A 19,660-nucleotide genomic window follows, 5' to 3' on the forward strand; every position below is an offset into this window, starting at 1 on the left:
ACCAACCATATGAAAAGAATAAATCCAGCAAAGCCCATAGGCTGTTTAATTTCCTGAACAATTTTTGATGCTTTGAGGATACTCGCATCATTTTGTGGATGGTTTCTTACTCAGTTGGTTCAGGGGGGCTCCAAACTGTGCAAGTAGTTACTGAAGGGCTTTTGTGATGTGACAGTAGAGTGCTACTGAATAGCAGAGGCATTAAAACCAGGAGTTGTCAGTGCCAGATGCCAAATTATGTTCTTTGGGAATTGTATCTACATTGCTAGAAATAAATGCCACTTAATACATTGTTAGAAGATTGCCACCTATGAAAACAGCATGTGTTTAGAGGCACTATTGGGCTCCCAAACTTTGTACAGGGACCAAAATGGGTGGGGAGTCTCTTCTGTATTTGGAAAAGCTGCAGTGAGTGGAATTAAACATCCCCTGTTCGCCTCCCCCCACTACCAGCAATCCAGCCACGAGAAACCCTCTGCTTAGAGCCATCCCATCTCATTTCTCTTTTACATCCTGCCCATAGGTGCACAGACTCCAATCTCAGAATCTGTGAAGTGCAACAAGAAATTAATAATACACAAATGCTTCAGCTGACCTTACCTTGTACCCTGCACTGCAGAGCCAGCCCCATTTTCTTCACACAGGACTATGTGGGCACATGATAGCAACTGCTTTAGCAGCATGGCTGCACCCGCAGGGCTCCTGGGTCTCTGCGGAGCCACACTCCTCTAGCTCCCAAAGCATGAAAGAACTTTTTCCTTATGTTTCTCTTCCTCTTTTGCAGAGCTAGGTAGGTAACGCTACTTATCATTCAGAAAGCACACCACCAAGATAACTGCACTAGCCTAGATACAGAATTAAGAGAATCAATAATAATAACAGAAAACAATAATGATGAAGTCACTAAGATCAGCGTTTGCATTTCAAACATGATGAAACCACCTGGCTTCAAATTAATTTTTAAAAGTAAGCATCAGCAGATTAGAGGGGGGTTTCCACAGCAATTTCTACTGCTAACCCTTTCAGCTGCCTTTACACAGTCTTTAAACTTCATACATTACTACTTAAAACTACTTTGATTTTTGCTGAAAAAAACATCATAGTTTTTTGGAGGTGGTAACTTCACTCTTGAGCCCGGCTTGTATCCTATTAGCTGTTACAGCCTTTTAATTTCTTCTGCATTTTACAGAAGCTCTTTAGACTAGAATAACAACATTGAAAATACAAGCAATTAGAGAACTCATGGGGAGTTTTGTGCCTGCAGGGAGCAGCAAGAAAAGGGCAGCTCCAAGAGAGAAGGCAAGCTAAGGGCAGCCACAACACAGGTTGGCCAACAGCCTCACCATCAGGGCTCAGCCCCATGGCACCAGCGCCATGCAAGCAGGAACAGCAATAGCAATGCATCCCATGGACAGTTCAGGCAAAAGCAAGGCAATTATTTGGCAAATTGAAAAAACAAGCCAAGAGCAGTAACAGAAACAAGTACATCTATAATGTAGTATCATAGAATCATTCAGGTTTAAAAAGATCTTTAAGAGCAAGTCTACCACCAAACCACATCCCTAAACACCACCACATCTACACATCTTTAAATACCTCCAGGAACGGCAACTCAGCTGCTTCCCAGGGCAGCCTGTTCTAATACTTGACAGCCCCTACAATTAGTAGCTCTAAACCCAGAGCAACACCCATGGCACAGCTTAAATAGGGCTCCTGCAGTAATGAGCAGAGGGTGTGGTGTATGCATGGGGCGGGTGCTAGGCTGGATGGACCCCAGGTGAGGCTGGTCAGCATAATTAAGGGTTATTGGTGCCTTTGGGGACCTGAAACAGTATTTTCCTTGAACAAGCTTTAATGAGTAAGACCTCTTAGTGACCACACTGTAGCAAGTGAATATTGCATTGGAAGATGTATCAACTTATTGCTTGCTTGATCTATATAGCTATATGATGTAAATCAATGTAAATCTGTCTCATTTTACAGTGAATTCTGCAAATGCTCACACAAAACCCATAGGAAACTCAGTGGGAAACACCAGTCTACAATTAAGAAACTCTGTTTCAAATTGCATGCTCTGATGTCGCTGTCTTTTGGCCTGCTTTCATGACATTTTCATTCTGAAAATGGACTGAGAGGTCTTCTGTTCTGCCAGGATATTCTGCCATCACAAATCACATCCAAACCCAAATCTGGAAGAAGAAATAGCACAGAAAGGGGATGGTTCCAAGAGAGCGCTTCTAAATGTGGGGAACACTGAAAGTACAGAGAGTACCTTATCAGCATGTCTAGTTTGTCTCTAAAGAGTGCACCCTCCATTTCAGACATGCTCACTTGCCAGTGGTTTTGCAGGCTATTGCTGCTTGGAGCCACGTTTGAAAAGATCAAGGAAAAAAAAAATGGGAAGAGCAATGGGAAAAACTTGGGAATGACACTGCAGCCTCATTCAAAATGCAGCTAACAACGATTTCACAAGTCAGAATCACTCCACACTGGCTCAAGTGATCTGATGGGTGGCCAGAGAAATCGTGTGTGGTCTACAATGAAAGGAGCTGAACACAGACTAGGAAGGAGATTATCCAAGTGATCAGTGAAGTGAGATCAGGATAGCTGCACACAAGATCTAAGGACACTCGTTCATTCTTCAGTTTCTCAATCATAGCTTTTTATGTTTCCTCATTGATCCATACCTGTAACACCTCTTCTTTACTTCTATACACCGCCCTTCCTCCCCTCACCCCAGGCCATATCTAATGTGGGGCACTTACCTAGAGTTTGAGCTGTGAGGGGAAAGGAGCGTCTTTCCTCAACAGCTGAGCCCCTGAGCTACAGGTGCTGGGCCTAATGAATTCACTGCTATGTGCTACCTCATTTCCAAGAATAAATGTAATAAAAGCTTCTTTAATTATGAATAAAGGCATGTATTTTTATAAATGCACACTGTCATAAAATCTAAAATAACTTTGAAACTTAAACCAAATCACATCAAAACAGCAAGACAGCGAGCATGGCAATCACCCTGAAAAGAAAAAATGCCTGTGTGCATTCAGAGGGAGATATGCCTGCACACGTATCAGTGGAGACAGCGTAGCCACCTGAAGCAGCTGTATGGAACTGCAGAAGGAACGAGCTCTTTCCCCCCACCTCTTTCTGTTATGCTTCATGTAATGCTATTGAATCAACAGTCAGACAGGAAGATTCATCCACAGAAACATAAGCAGCTTTTAAGTACCTCCACAATAAACAATACGAAGCAGAAACAAAGGCACAAAAGTAAATGTCCTTAACAGACAGCGCTTCCTATTTATATTCTTGTACTATTGACAAATTTTAGGAGTATCATTTTCCATGGGATTTTTTCCACTGTTGTTTTCATCTGCTAGGAACACCCACTGAGGGCAGCCAGTTAGCTAGTGTTTTTGGCAAAGGAAAACTACTCTACAAAACTTGAGGTCTACATTTCTCAAAGTTCTGTTCAGCTGCTGTAAAATTTGATGGGTGAAAACACTATTTCCACATCCACACTCTTCCTGATGATTTCAGACATCTTTTCTGACCTTCTTGTGCAGTGAAACACCAGTCTCCTTCCAGCTCTAAATCAAGTAACAGCCAAGGAAGAAACAAATAAGAACTCTAACCTGTGGTGCTGTTACTGCCTCCATTACTTCTCTTTTTCATCAGTTAAAACATTTTCCTTTCTAACACTGGATAGCAGCTGTGATGTACGCTTTAATGAGATAGAGCCTCAGATCTGTTTTCCAGAGACTGACAGATGTCATTTGCTATTCCCCAATTCATTAAAAAGGGCAAGAGCCGGAATATATGAGCTCCTCCCAGCTCCTGCACAATGGTTGACCTGCTTTTATTGGAAAGCAAGGCTTACGCAGCGATGAAATCTGTCAGTCCCCTTCTTTCGAGCAGGTTCACCTAAATTCAACAGAAAGGCTGTGCTCAAGTGCTCAGAGCTAAATGGTCCAGGCAAGTTGCCCCCATATGGCCTTTATGACTGAGAGCTTGGGCTTTTCTCCCACGTGGGTCTTTACTTGTCTGCCTCACTGCAGACTCACTGCAGCCAGAGCAAGAATCACGTGGGCAATGCAGATTATCAGAAAAATGCAGGACTGAGTAAAGGCTCTGATTCCAGCTTATCCCAGCTGCACAGGTAAAGTCAGTAATACACTGCCAGATGTTTGATGGCTGAGGCTGGATAGAGGAGAGACACCGTGTAGTTCTCACCAAGGGACAGGCTACAAAATAAGTTATTACCAGGTACCATAGGATCTGCACAGCAGAGAAATGACACAAAAATCCTAACAGGAAAAACTCATGCTTTAATAGATTCTGTCCTGTCAAAACACTGGATACAAATTCATAAAACATCAGGCTTTGTTTGCTCCAACGCTCACAGAATTATTCATTTGCCTGATGTGACTTTAATTCTCATATTATTCGTTAATTTAGCCAATGTGTTCTTTGCACTGATAATTTTATGAGACAAATTAAAATGGTAAGCAGCAAGCATCACTTAAGACATTGGTCTTGAATCGTGTTTGATAGATGGTAGTTTTCAACAACCGAGTGCCTTGCTGACATGTTTGTTTATTACCCTTCTCCCTCACCCACATACACACAACATTTTTTTGTTAATATTAGCTTCCTGCATGTTTTGGAAAGCGTAGGCCCAACAGCAACGACACGAGTTTAGCAGTCACTGTGCAGACACTCAGACACTACAACAGCATGCTGCTCTATTTCCCTGTTCTCTTTGAACAGTGACAATTAATCATGTCAAATTGTGCCAGATGCCAAAGCAGTTTTGTGATGTCAATAAATATTCAGAGGAGACTTGCTTCAGATGAAGACAGAGATTCATTTCAATTGGTGATCTAAGCAGGGTTCAAACCTAGAGGTAAAAAGCTGTTGGACTAATTTACTGAACATCCTCCATTTCTGCAGCCCTGAGAATATGAGGTCATATTTTAGGAATGAGCATTAATATATTTCACTGATTTTAACACATGCTGGCCTCATCCTGTCATCTTTATAAGCAGAAACGATTCATTGGCTTCCATGAAAGTATACATGCATCAGAATTGCAAGACAACTTATCTGCTATACAAAAAATAAGAGCAAACTTTCTCCTTCCTTTTTTTTTATAATGCTACTGTACATTCCAGTATCTAATTAAATAACATTTCTTTCTCATATTGAACTGTGAATGCTGGTCAACAGTCCTGGTTAATTCCTATGACAAGATATTTTGGATTTTTTTTCTCCTTCATCGTCTTCAGAGCAGATCATTTTAATTCCAGCTAAGACTGAGTGAAGCAATGCTGATTTCCCCAGATGGTTCTGCTTTCTTAGAACCCCGATGGAATGATAATTACAGCTGAGGAGACAGGCAAAACTGTGAAATAAATGACAGAAAAAACAATAGCTACATTTCACCGGCATGCACAATCTGACTGAAGTGATCACATGATTCATTATTAGCCTCATGCATAATGCTGCCAGGTTGAGGCATGTTTTTCATTCCTCATCAGATTTCACTAGTCTCTTCCACACCATTTTTTTATGATTCTGCAATGACTGGTAAATTCCTAAAATAGGAAGAACACTCTTCTTTCATACTTCTCCCATGTGAGAAATGAGGAGTATCAGCAGGGGGAAAGCCATTTATTGGATTATCAGAGACGTTACTTCTCGACACTTCCATCAGGATCATGTGAGATTCTTTTTAATTTGGGAGCTGCTTTGCTATGCTGCCAATGGGAGCACTATGCATGATCCTAGCAGCCCAAACCAAAACGAAATACGTAGCCAGCTGACGTAGGGTCTGGCTGTCTCACTACCACTGACAGCACAGAATAAATGCATATAATATTTGTCTGATCCAAGTAATACTGCAAGGCTTCACAACACCTTATAAATACTCAATAATAGAGAAAAATGCTGCACACAGTCCCCATCAGTGGACAATAAGTAAAACAGACTGTTCCAGCAGAAGACACTTCAGGCTTTGTACGCTTACGTATAATCAAATGGCTTTGTACACTCATTCATCCTGATTCTCAAATACTTTCATTTCCTGTGAAGCTGCAGCCTCAACACATAGATTGTAACATCTCTTTCTACTTGCAGTTATCCTGGGATAATGATAAGTAAGGCCAGTAATCACCCCTAGAGCTGCCCATGAGACCTTCTCTTGATTATGCCCGTTTCTTTCTATTAAAAGATTTTCCATGAGGTATGCACGAGCAGTATGGATCACTAGAGCGTGTGCTTGCTTTCTTCCTGCACCTCGATAATGGAGCACAAAACCAGCTTAACAGGGAGTGCTCATGGCAGCCAAGTTGCCTGTTAAACAGGCAAGTCAGCAGAGGCACAGCTTTGCAGACATCCATGGTGAAGCATCTGCATAGAGTGGGGTTGTCTCATATCCCCCACCGACTTTAAACTCTTAACTAGAATGTACTACAATTTATCCTACCCTCCAGCTGAGCTAATGGAGGGGCAGGCTACTCCTGGGATCATTACTATTCATTATTATTTTATAATGCCTGCTGGTGTTATTTTAACAGCTGCTCGCATGAAGGAATACATAAAAGAGGCCACCTTTGTGACACCAGCACTAGGCACATGCCTAGGGAATGGAGAGCAAGGACAGGACACTGCTGGACGTCTGTGGCAGAACTGGCATTATCTCTCTGTAACATCCATACTAAAACCATGCAAATTCTGTGATTAAAAGCATCACCTTTTAAAAAAGGAACCGAGCTAACCTACAGTCAAGCTTGGGTTTGGGGCATGCTGGGGACCTGCAGCTCCCGCTGAACCAGAATTGCAGAAGCTTTAGCAGGCAGAGAGGAGAATTACTAGGAGCACCTGGGGAATGGCAAGTCTATTACAAGAGCAGACTAAAAAAGCCTGGTTTTCTTAGTCCAATAAAATGAAGGCTGGGAGGGAGTAAGATCGCTAACCACAGGCTGAGACGGCAAGGCAACAGAAGAGATAAGCACTGGGGAGGGAAACGAGCAATATGAGCTAAAGGACAAAAGCAAGTAGTTCCAGGTTGGTCATGGCTAGAAATTACTTGTCAGAACAGCATAGCTCTGGATAAAGCCCATCAGTAGGAGAAATGCCAGCAAAACCTTGTGGCTTTTAACAACACGGTTTGATCCATTTCTGTAAAGGGTTCTCTAATTCCAGACCCAGGATAAGAAAACAGCAGTTCTGGTAGTTGGGGAATACAGGTGACATCTCCAGTCCCATGCTCCTACTCTACTCCATCCAGCTCAAATGTCAAAACTACTTACAGACAGGTGCCGACTGGCATGATTGCTCTGTGCTTTCCATACTGCCCTACAGGAGAAGAAATCCGGAGGGTTTTAGTAAGAAAATAATCAGTGATCAAGTCAGGTTGTGCAAATGACAGGGTTACATGCTGTATACTTACTTACCTTTGATAGGGTTTATAGTTTTCAGATTCCTAGTTCTGATAAAGCTTAAGACAGCAATCTTAGTATTCATGGGTCTTACGGTGTGAATTTTCCCCCCAGAAAGCATTTCAGCCTTCCAAGATCCAAACAAAGATGGGAGGAAAATATAAAACACAGGATGCAAATACACAGTCCTGCTGGGATGTTATAATGTTTGTGAATGAAAAGCTTTTTTCTATGAACTCTCTGAGTTTATAACTTTTTTTCATAATGTGAAATTAACATGACTTCAAAAAAAATGAATTTTCTCAGCTTGGAAATTTTGTCTTGCACAGGGAATTTTGGAGGCTGCAGACTATGGCCTGATAAAAGCCAGGTGAAGGTAAAACTACACAATAATACCTAAGTAGGGTAACAGATTAAAACCTTGCTGGAAGAACATGGAAAAAAAAAAAAAAAAAAGGGAACAAAATTAAAACCAGCTGATTGGTGCAGTGAAAAACATTGTGGAAAATCAGTAGATAAGGGTACAGGTAGTAGATTGTGAAAGACAGGTGGAGCAGGTAGTTCCTGAAGGAAGAAAGAAATGACAGACATTGAGCATGGGTGAAAGAAGGGGTGGAAACTGGAAAGTGTTGTGATTAGAAAGATCCTGCACAAATGAAGAGGTAATGCAAGAAAGAAGCTGACAGAACCTGAAGAGAGGAAGGAAAGAGTTGAAAGATTCAAAACAGGAAAAATACACCTATACTAAGCATACCTCTGAGGAACCAGATGTCTTCTGGTTGGAACCAGCCAGAAAACATCATCTTTTCCACCTACCATACAAACCAAGTATTGGAGCAAGAAAGCAAAAGGAAGAAAAAATAATTCAAATATTTTAAAATTGGCCATTCAGCTCTTCCCTTAGATGCAGCCAGAGAACTGGAAATCACTGTCATGAATACTAGCAGGAGGGAAAGGACCAGGCAAGGATTCCACTACAGGAAAGAACACTGTAAAAGCATAGTACACTATGCCAGAAACTTTCAAATTTACGTCCTAATTCCATGACCAACTGAGTGCTTTCTGTATCTGAACTTCATGTCAAGAAGTTCAGCACACAAACTATACTGGTGTACAGACAGTATGTGCTTGGCTTCACCACTCTGAAAAGGAGAGACATCGCCAACACATTTTGCTGGTTTGCACTCCAGTGATAAGCACCCCTTTCCCAAAGCATCTGACTAGATCCATGTGCAAATTCAGTAAACCCATTCATTTCCTGGCAACTTAATGGAACTTGCTGGATTGTCAGTCAGCAGCCATGTCACTTCTGTGTGAATGCATCTGCAGCTTTACCACGAATCCTTTCTATAACCTCCCTTCCAAGAAAAACCAAACAAAATGTCTTCTTATTCTTCTTGTCTGTTCACATCCTAGCTCTTCTCTGAATCCAAACAATCTCTTCCAAACCACAACCAGTCACATCTACCTCTATTTCATGGAGAATTTGTGAATCTGGTCTTCTTCAGTCTTTGCTAGAAATAGTCAAAGGCTCATTGAACCTAAAACCCTAAAACATGAAATTTTTGTGCAAAGTATTCTGTATAAACTCGGGGGGGGATGGAGGGGGGACGGACAGATGGGACAAGACAACTGAAACACACCATGACTCTTGTTCTCTCTTAGAGAAAACAGGTTTTCCCTCTCTCCTTCCTCTCAGACCGCATGGGGGTTCCAAAGAGCAGAGCCTTGCCGGGTAACAGAAGACTCAGAAGAGACTTCCCAGTGGTTCTCTGCCTGTCCCTGAAGGGAGAAGCAGAGAAGCTGCCCACCAGCAAACATGGATGTGCAGAACAGAAAAGAGCATCCATCCATACCATATGAAGAACAGGAGGCCACAGATCCAGGCAAACCGAACAAGCATCAGATTTCAGTTCTGCTGGGCTGTCTGTCATTACTGGCATTACTTTAGAGAAAAAAGCTGATTTGCAGTTCAGTTGATCTACATGCAAAACAATTAATAGCAGAGTATTCCCCCAGCAGTGGTAGCATATGGGTCGTAAGAACCAGTAAATATTTGGCCACTCTAATCAGGAACTGCTACAAAGTGAGTTGGATTACCACAAAGATCATTGCTCCCTCTGCACTTACCAAAGAGGTTTTTCTTTCCAACAGTCTTGCCTGTTTTAAAATCACACTCCTTGTCAGCTGGCTTGTCTTTGGAAAGTCATTTCTCCTCCTCTCCATAGACATTAGAAGATGGGAACGTGACATCTAAACCTATGGTTGCAAGAATACAGATGGTGTCAGAAGAGCCTATAACAGGTGAAAGAGTAGAGTCAGGAAAGAAACTTCAGGAAGTTGTCTTATAAACTGATTTTTGATGCCCTGAGGCCTCAAAAACCACAACACCTGCGTGCAAAGATAACATGTGAGGGGTTTCACCCAAAGTGAGTACAAGACAGGTAGTAGTTAACACGTTTCAGCCATCCCCAGGATCATCAGAACTCTATGGATGGCAACACCTGCCTGGGTATATGAGAAAAGACTTTAAACCCCGCGGGACCTACAGTACATGCAGTGGCTTTAACAAAAGATCTGCCAGCAATTTGAGTGGGCGAAGTACAGGACAGATGGGCTCACATTGCAGGGTAGCAGCAATAGTCAAGAAAAAAAGAATTCTTGGCAATATATACTATTCTTTCTTTAATTATATTCATTATTTCAACTCAATGATAAGATGGAAGGAAAAATAAAGAAATAAAAGCATGCTGCTGTCATGCACTAAAAATTAATGAGGACAACAGACACCAGTGATAGCCAAGGAAAACAGAAAATTTACCTAAGGTGTTACAGCTGTTTCATTAATAAAAGTTTTTTAATCCCCATTTCCTCCATCCTCATTCCCTTCCGTCCCAGCTCAGTGTTCCACTGTTGTGCTGCCAGTGACAGCAGACACCACACATGGCATTCCGGCTCCTCCGCCGCGTTGTGCTTAAATCACTTCCCACCATTCATTCCAAGCCTCTCCATCGATGCTTTGCCTCCAGCCACAGCGCAGCCAACACAAAACACTAAACACCACACCAGGAACTTGTTACCAGGGCTGAGCAAAGAGCAGCATCTCTGCTCTGCAAAATATCCAGGGGCTCTGTCACATCAGAGCCTCCTGTGAGGCCAAACAGAGCCCTGTTCATGTGGAGGGTGACAAAGGAATTTGCAGGCTCTAGAGTATTCTGGCAATGACAGCACTGGCATGGGATACATGAGCTCAAATCTTCATTCTCCCTCGAGTTTATCATCCCAGACAATGCAGTCAGGAAGTCAAGGGATCTCCCAGGCTAGTTCCACGCTTTGGGATGTATTAATTTTCCCCTGTGGAAGAAACAACAACAAAGTCTCTTGTCTGTGAAATGATCTAATTGCCCCTCAGTCAATTTCTATAACTAGCTCAAATATGTTTCTGCTAAACCTTCTTAGCTTCTTACAGCAGCATGTTGTTAAAATTCCCTTATTAAAGTTTCCTTTTATCTCAGGAACCTCGTTCTGCCTGGGTTGGAGAGAAAATGGCAAAATCAGTATGTTCTAGCACTTCAATGAGTGGATTCATCTGCAAAACAACAAATGACTGTGTTCTAGTAAATGGCATTTACAATTAATACACTATTGATATAGCTGCTGTAAAATATTTAAATGTTTATTGGCATGAATAGCTATCATTAAATCAGCTTTATAGTTATTACAGTAAAAAGAACTGAATTTCATAAAGCCCTGGATAATTACTAGTCCCTTGTAAAAAAGAGGGAGATACATATTTACAACAAATAGCCCAACAGAAGAATATGAAAAGCCAAAAACATTCACTTACAGACAACAATTTAAGACAGGCAGAGTGTTAATTAGAAGACAAGTCTCCCCAGGAGTTAGTCGGGTCAGGGCAAACCTTTTCATTGATTCAGACATTGTTATAGGTGCCATGCAGATTATTTAACCTGTATCCCAAAAGCAAAAGAGGACTTGTCCAGTTTTCACTGAAATTGGGTTTCTAACTTGTAAATTGTACACTACAAGCACAAAACTGATGCTAGATACTATAATGTGTGTATATTTTGCTGTGACCTGAGATAGGTCATTCAGTGATGAGGTGAATCGTTGTTAAGAAAATGTGCAATCATATGCTCCAAACTCAGGCACCTACAAAATGCCAGCCTTTTCTCTTTGCTTTTATTATTTCCTCTCATCTGATTTAAATTTAGTACCTTTTCATACTGCTTTGTACTACCATCATCCAATTCCAAAACCTATGCAACCACAAAGTATACATGATAATGGGGTTTTAAGAGCACTCGTCGCTCCTCTAATTATCAGAAGGTCCTTTTTACACTGAATACAGTGAAAAGGCAGAACATCAGACAGCTTATTTGATATCTTTTTGTGTGTTTTTAGTATAATTACAACCATTCCAGTTACTAGAAACTGTACAGAGATGATCAGCTTTCTTTCCTTACTGTAACAAACGGCTGGACATCCACACCTCTACCTTCTGCAGACACATAGCAGACACGTACAGAGGTTACTAACAGCTCACAGATGCACCAGAGTTAGGGGTGCCCAAATAATTTGAAAATAAGGCATATATTCCTGTTTTTCTTCAAAAAGAGTAGAGCTTTAGCGATGAAATTTCCTACCAGCTTGGCATACAGGTCTCTCAAAATTTCCTACACACTCCTGTTTGCTTTTGCTCCATAAATACTTAATAAGTGGCTTTAAAATTGAGCTCTGGCTGATAAGTTTTGGGTTAGTTTGGTTTTGGATTTGGTTTTTTATGCTTTGGCAATTCTACTTTCCTTTCTATAAAGGCACTATTTCTGAGGAAGCAGAATAATAGTCTGGAATTTCTTATTCAAATAATGGTACAAATGCAAACAGTCATGCTCAATTTCTGTAGGAGTAACCTACCTTAGAAACCGTGATATTACATTAAGGTACTGGAAGCAGCTGTAAACCAGCCAGCACCTTGGAAACCACGTAGAAAAGATGCTTCTCAACTGCTGCAGCTGCACTGCTTCTGGTACCCAAGCTAACTCATGCAGATTTAATTAGGGTATCTGTGCTGCTCTAACATGAAACCTGGGACATAACACATTCCATTCAAACTGGGCTATGAGGTGGAGGTGGTCTGGTGGATATTAGTAGTCTCTGATATCATCCAGCTCCAAGAATTTGGAAAACACAATTCATTTTGCAAAATCACTTCCTAAACCTGTGACCTGGGTGTGTCCTAGTAAACCCTATTCCTTTTAAGCCCCAGCCTGTCTGTGATCTTCAATCAGTCCAAGGTCTCCAAAAAGCAGTTCTTAACCTCATTGGCCTAGTGACAAAAACAGAATAAATCTTATAAATGAGGAACAAGCTCACTGCTCTCCTTCCATTTCTGGGTAACCTCACTAATATTTCCAAATATTTCAAACCTCTTTTACTTTTATTTATTTTTTAATTAAAAAATCAATGAACATACTGTGTTATTTTAAATAGGATGATGGCAGAGTTAAAAACACTTCTTGTAAATAAAGATGACAAGAAAGCAGCAAAAAAGAATTCATGCAAAAAGAAGAAAGAAGAAATATCTTCATGACATGAAAAGAAGGGCTTTTTTAACAGGGGGATGGAAAATTCATTCCACTGGTGGCACATAGAGTTATATGCTTATTATCATTATTTCCTTCATATGTTTGTGTTCTTTTAGGGTTTTTTAAAAGGTCTCCCCAGAAGCCCCTAGGGAGGTAAATGCTGCACCAAAATATTAATATACTATTGTTCCTCTTTGGATGTGTTTCTGTCAGAAACATTTGGGCCTATGAAGGCAAAATCTCTTACCGTGGTGTTTCCCAAATGCCCATTCCTTTTCATACTACCCACCACACACGGGATGTCCAACTGCCTTCACCTATAGTATGTTCACTCCAGTATTTCACTTAAAAATTATGCAAAATATATTCAAATACTGGAATTTGTGGTAAACTCAAGTTAAAAATCCATGTCCTGAGTTTACTTCTTCATTTACTGTTTTACTGGGCAATAGAGTTTTATTCTTTATTCAATGCAGAAAGATGAAGTAGATTAAGCCCTCTTAAAGTATTGACTTTAAGTCTAAAACCAAGAAGGAAGGAAATCCCATCCTGACTAATGATTCAAAAAAGGTTCAAGTCTGTTCATTGCTAAGTGGTTAGGTTCTGCAGGAGAAGCCCTTTGGAAGAATAAGATGGAAAACATTGATACTTTAAATGGGCACCCCTGTGCTCTGTCACTAGAGCTCTACAATGCCAATCTTTTAGGTTTCCACTGAGATAAACCCATTTATTATTTCTGCCCTGGAAATCATGTGGGTTATTAGCTCTTATAAATACAAAAGAACATTGCAGCTGAGTTTTCACAAGCAGCTGGCCAGAATGTCAACATTTTTCCAATTTCAAGACACCAGTGGTTGGGGTATTTTTTTCCTAGATTTTAAATAATTTTTATGACCTTGATTTTTTCTAAAAATACTCATGTATACCCTTTCTCCACTATCTGTTTATGATCTAAAAAAAAATGTAGGGGTAAAAAGAAAAAAAAAAAAACAACGGGGGGTGGGGGGTGGAATAAAACATAATAAGAAAGGAACAAAATCATCCCCAAAGGTACAAATTTATATGCTGGGTATATATTTCTCATTTTCCTCTTCTACAGTGTCCATGTGGGGTATATTTGCTTCCTTCTTAATTCTTCAGCACAAGTTTTTCAAGTTCATCTGAAGGCTTTTCAAGCATACTTAACAGAAATTATGAATTCAAGAACAAGGTAGGCGGAACTAACCATTTCTTATAACTTTAAAAACAATCTGTAGCCAAATCAAACCATTAAAAATGTAAAGATAATTTTTTTAATAGATCTACTTAGAAAGGGGAGTAAAGAAGGCCATATATAAGCAATGGATTGTGGAGAATGTTCCTATTGTACTGTTTTGGTCAGAAGATTTACAAGCCCTTTTTTCTACAAAGGAAGGTGTACCTGGTATTATTGTCACAGAAACTCACGAAAGCAAAGATCTAGAGGAATAAACACACCTAAAACCAAAGATGATTGCTATACAAGAATGTTGCTGCATAATTACTGTTTATACCTATTTCTGTTATGTTAATAATATTCTATACATACAACAATGCAAAATTCTCTCACAGTTCTTATCAGTAAAATATATTGCCATCATTAGGAAATGTTCCATAAGACTTCAATGAGGTTTTAATCCTTAACTTTTTCACATTTTTATCATCCTTAAGCTCTTAATTTACTTTTGTTTCGTTTTCCTACAGTTATTCTGTTTTGCTTTAACTACTTCCATCTGATTGCATGGCAACTCCAGTCGTTTTTGTCAAAAAATTACCACCCCCCTACCCTATTTGATTGCAAATCATGGCACAGTGGCATGGCACAGTGGCATTACACTAACAACCAGTCAGTTTGACTCTGAAACAGTTAATAATCGAGCTACACAAACAGGCTGCATCAAGGAGAAGAAACATACACTGAAATTAGAGTTCTGAGACGACTCTTAACTCTCGAGCCTCTGCTGCATATTAGCAGCTAGCTAGTTGATTCAAACCCTTCTCAATTACAATTTAATTATAGGATTATAAATGTGATGCCATTTAGCATTCTGACAGTCAAATTAACCAAATCCATTACTTAACATATCAGCTTACACTGGTAAAGTTGCGTGCATAAAAGACAAATTATACTTATCCCAGACGTTCCTTACAGAGCCTGTTTTGTGTCAATGGTGGGTGTTTCACAAGGCACTGAGAACAGATCGTGAGATTTCTTCTCCAGTGTTCCCAGTTTCCCTTGAGCACTTAGGGTAAGATTTTTGCCTTTTCGGGGGAACCATGTTCACCATGAATTCTGCCCATTTTTAAAACTGGTGAGGATTTCAGCAGCAGTTGCTTGTGGTACAAGCTGTGGTGTTACTAACAAAAATGGGGATGTCTGAGGGGGAGAGAAGGGGCTATCCACGATCCAGAACTTAGACTGCTGGTCTCTCACACAAGTGAAGGTCTCCCAGCACTAAGAAAATATCCCTAATTCCAAATACTTGTGAAAAAACAGAGCATAAAGTTCAGAGCTGGGACTGAGAAACCTTGTCCACCAGGAATTGCCAAAAAAGAGGCTGCAAGATGGCAGTGCTGGGAGGAGGGTGCTGCTATTCTGACCTTTATACATTTTATACTGGTTTCATGCTGATAGTTCGGTTTCTATTTACTAGTTGTTGCTTCCAATCAGCAATGTTTGACGTTTGCTACCAAAAGCAGAGTGGTTTCCAGGTGTGGATGCACAAATAAACATGAACTTACAACTTAGGAGGGCAAAATGAAGAGAGATCTTGTAAAGATGAAGGAACCGAGGAGCAATTCAGCTGAAGGACATGTTTTCTTAGGTCCAGTTTTTCATTAATCTGCAGTAGTAATGAGAAGGTTGACAAGCAGAGTGAGAATGGATGTTACATGTCATCAGAATGTGTGGTTTATTATAATTATTTCTCAGAGTTTGGTTTATTTGGTCTTTAACTGCAATTTTTAAAGGCTTTGGGGTGGACTTTCTTCCCTGCTGATTCATTTCTTTCTATCTGGAAAGCTATTGTTTGTTTACAGAATGCTACATCAGCCTTATTTTTCATTGGTCATTGCTCAAAATGCCTTCCTCACTGTCTTAATGGTCTTTACTTTAACTAGCTAGGCCATGATGAAAAAGTACCTTGGGCTGATAATGTGCTATCAATAGGTCTGTACAGTTCAATTTCAATCCCCTATTAAATATCTTTTGTAGTTCTCGCTCTATTACTTCCCCTCTGTACTCACTTTAACAAGCGCTAGTTTAGCTGTAGTGTGCACATTTTTTTCGTTTATTTTGCCTCATACAAAGGCAAGATCCTCAGGCAATGTCAACTGGCCTATCTCCATTTGCTTTCTGCCTTCAAGCACAGAACCTGGCCAAAATGTATTTTTCTGAATTCACCAGATCGTATGTCACGTTCTATTCATTTCATAGTAGCAGTAAATATTTCTCTGTTAAAATATCTGGAGTGATTTTCTATTACTTGACTGATTTTTATTCCACATATGGTTCTGACCAGCAGAAATGGAATGAATGCATCATCAGTGATTACGCTGGACACGTTAATCTCTTTCAGGGAACAGCATTTAGGTATGCCTAGTGTAAAGCAGAAATATACAAGTTCTTATGCTCCAGATTAAAACCCTGACACTCTGCCTCAGAGCCTTTCTCACCATTAATATCAATGCTTTTCCCAGCTAGAGAGGGAAGGGAAGAGAATCTGGGTTTTGTTCTTTGAGTCAGATGCTCCAAAAGCTCTCTTCAATGCTCAGAAACCTCGAGAAACAGGATTCAGGACTCAACAGTGTAATGTTGGTTTTATGCATAGATTTCACGCAGATCTTACAATATCACAGTTAACATCCTGATGAACTTGAATGCAGGTCTTTTTAAACAATATGCCAGTAGCCTTTCCCCTTTCTGCTCCAGAGAACAAATTCTGTAGTGTTCTTGATAAACCATGCTCGGTCTCAGTCACAGTCACTATCACTTTAAAGAACATGGGGGCATCACAAGCCTCTTTCTGCAGGTTCTTCCCTTCCATTTCCTTCCACATAGCAATAGCAAGAACATTTGGCAAATACGCCCTGTTCCTTGTCATGTAAGGCAGAAGGTCTGAAGCCCATAATCCAAACCAATGTAAGTTAAGAACCACTGGTTTGGGGAGTACTAAATTGGCCGTGTCAGAGTAAGTCATGGGATCCATGTGGTCATGTTGCTTCCAGTGCTCTAGGATAACACAGATAGGGTCACACAGAAAATGAAAGTGTCAGAAAGCAAGGAAGGTTATAATTTAAGAAAGACGGTGTATATTGTCTGATGATCTGAACACAAGAAGTCCAAATATCCTTTCCTCTATTCATGCTCTGTGATGTGGAACACACCTCCTAACCTTCAGCTGTTTCTGTCCGCATAGACATGCAGCACCATGAGAGCTTGAGTAGTGAGCCACAAGCAGGAAAACCCAGGGCTGCCAGCCAGTGCTGATGGACACACAGGAGACTGCAGATGAATTACAAACACCATTTACATCAGAAAAACTTTAAAACTGCCGTGGATTTAGGGTATATTATAAATCTAATTGCAATTATTCGCACACAACTGGAATGAGTTGTTTCACTTTTTCTACTGAAGCTCATTTATCCTCTTGTAATGCCACCACACATGGCTTGGCAAGGACTGTTTTTATTGCCAGTTCATAATATAATTTCTGGAAAGCAATCATTTTGGCATAGCAATATATGAGACTGCACCATATGGCACTTGCATGTAAAAGGGGATATAACTCCTTCTTCAAAAAGTTTTATATATGCTATAGCATTACTATATGTTAAATCTATATATTGCATGAAATATATAAAATTGTGTATCTTTTGTCACATTTACAGTGACTAAAAAAATTCCAAGTCTTTAAGTCTTCATTCTCATTACTGCCATGCCTGACAGTGCTAAAAGTGAGCTAAAAATTTGAGATCTTAAATTTCCATCCAAACTACAACTTTTAATTCAGTGAGTTTCCTTTCACTGAAAAAAAGTAGAACCATAAACAAGCAAGGTGCATTAGGCAGATCCCTATCTTTCAAGAATCACCACGCAACTTGATCAACAAACTGGAGGACATCATTCAACAGAAACAGAAAAGTAAATTAAATTTGTAAAGGACTAAAAATTGCTTCATTTTAGCATGTGCTTTTATAAATCTGAATCGTTAAATAAAAATATTTCTGTGTAATCTGGAAGTCCTGGCACTTTCAACCTCTACCAAAAATTCTAAGTATAGGAAACTGTGGACAATAGGGATACAATATTAAGCTTGATATAGAAAACACGAGAGAAGAGGAAATTTCTCTCAAGACTATGGAAAGAGGTAGTAAAATACTTTTCTAACTACTTCAACAGAAAATGTTCACTAAAATAGTTGCAGAAATTTCTATGGTAAACCACAGTAAAATCAGGAAATCAGGAACTACTTTAAGCAGATAAAGAAAATGAGATGTAAGAGCACTAGAATACTGATCAGGGATAAAAAGCAGTGAGCCCAATTGCATTAAAATTTGGGGAGGTAAGAGAACAAAATAACTGCTGAGGAAGTTCTGTATTTCTAGGTCTAGTTCAAACTGTTTTCATTCCATAGTATATGCAACAAGGCAAAAAAAAGAGCAAGAGAAAATCTGGGGTAGTACCGAAAAAAGCAAGCCAGCTACAATAAATTGAGCAGAAAGCAATGAAGACATAAGGTTCAGTTATTATATTCATCATATCAGAAAAATTCCTCACGGCATACACAGGGAAATGGCAGCACAAAGGAGCGGGACTCTGAAAAAAGCACTCCTTGATTAACCGCACCTATTCAACTAACAGCTTGACAAGGAATTAACTTCGCTCATTTCAACAGATTAGTGGAATTTAATACGAGAGAGAGAGAGACAGAAGATCCTTAGCTACATGGATTGGCCCCAGCTGAGGAGCTGGCCCAGCACCCTGCAATGCAAGTGCCTCATCTTGCTGTTACTGAGTGCTCCGTGCAGGTTCCTGGTACGCACATACTGGAAAGGGAAAACCCTGCACGTTGGTTTCTGCACACGGAGGCTGGTTGCAGGAGCACCTCTCCCATCAATCTCCCAAAGCAATGGAAAACACACATTTTATTTCAAGGAATGGTGCAATGAATTTCTTGAGAAGTTTCCACTCTCCTGCCGTGCCATACCGACCACGTGCTATACCGATTGTAGGGCTTGTGATGGAGAGAGGAGTAAAGACACTGAAATATGTGTTTTGGAGAAGAATTATGTTGGTTTAGATCCACATTCTAGAGGTAGTCGGTAATGGTCCCCTGTAACAATGCTCCTTCTAGACTACATATGATGTACTATCATGAATTGTCGGAAATGGCTCATTTCCCTCCTCTCTTTCAAGTCTCGGGCGTGAGTTACGTTCCCAGCTCTCGGCTGGATTTGTGGCATAACCCTACACATGCCACTCACTGACTCAGGCACAAACAGGCCTCTGATAAACAGCAGGAACGGCACTACAAGGGTACTACATATACTATACATGAAGTCCTCCAACAGATGACAAATATTAAGTGC

At 40.2% G+C, this 19,660-nt stretch overlaps 1 long non-coding RNA gene across 1 annotated transcript in view; it reads right to left on the reverse strand.

The window, feature by feature from the left end:
• LOC114011108 (uncharacterized) overlaps positions 1-19,660 on the reverse strand; it is a 171,326-nt gene that overhangs the window by 78,209 nt on the left and 73,457 nt on the right. The window contains exons 4-6 of the long non-coding RNA XR_003552865.2: positions 15,812-15,912; positions 10,264-10,796; positions 9,573-9,701 (exon numbers count right to left, since the gene is read on the reverse strand). This is a non-coding gene — a long non-coding RNA (uncharacterized LOC114011108). The remainder of the gene's footprint in view (positions 1-9,572; positions 9,702-10,263; positions 10,797-15,811; positions 15,913-19,660) is intronic.

The sequence above is a fragment of the Falco peregrinus genome, chromosome 11 (assembly GCF_023634155.1).
Source record: "Falco peregrinus isolate bFalPer1 chromosome 11, bFalPer1.pri, whole genome shotgun sequence".
Classification (NCBI taxonomy): Eukaryota; Metazoa; Chordata; class Aves; order Falconiformes; family Falconidae; genus Falco; species Falco peregrinus.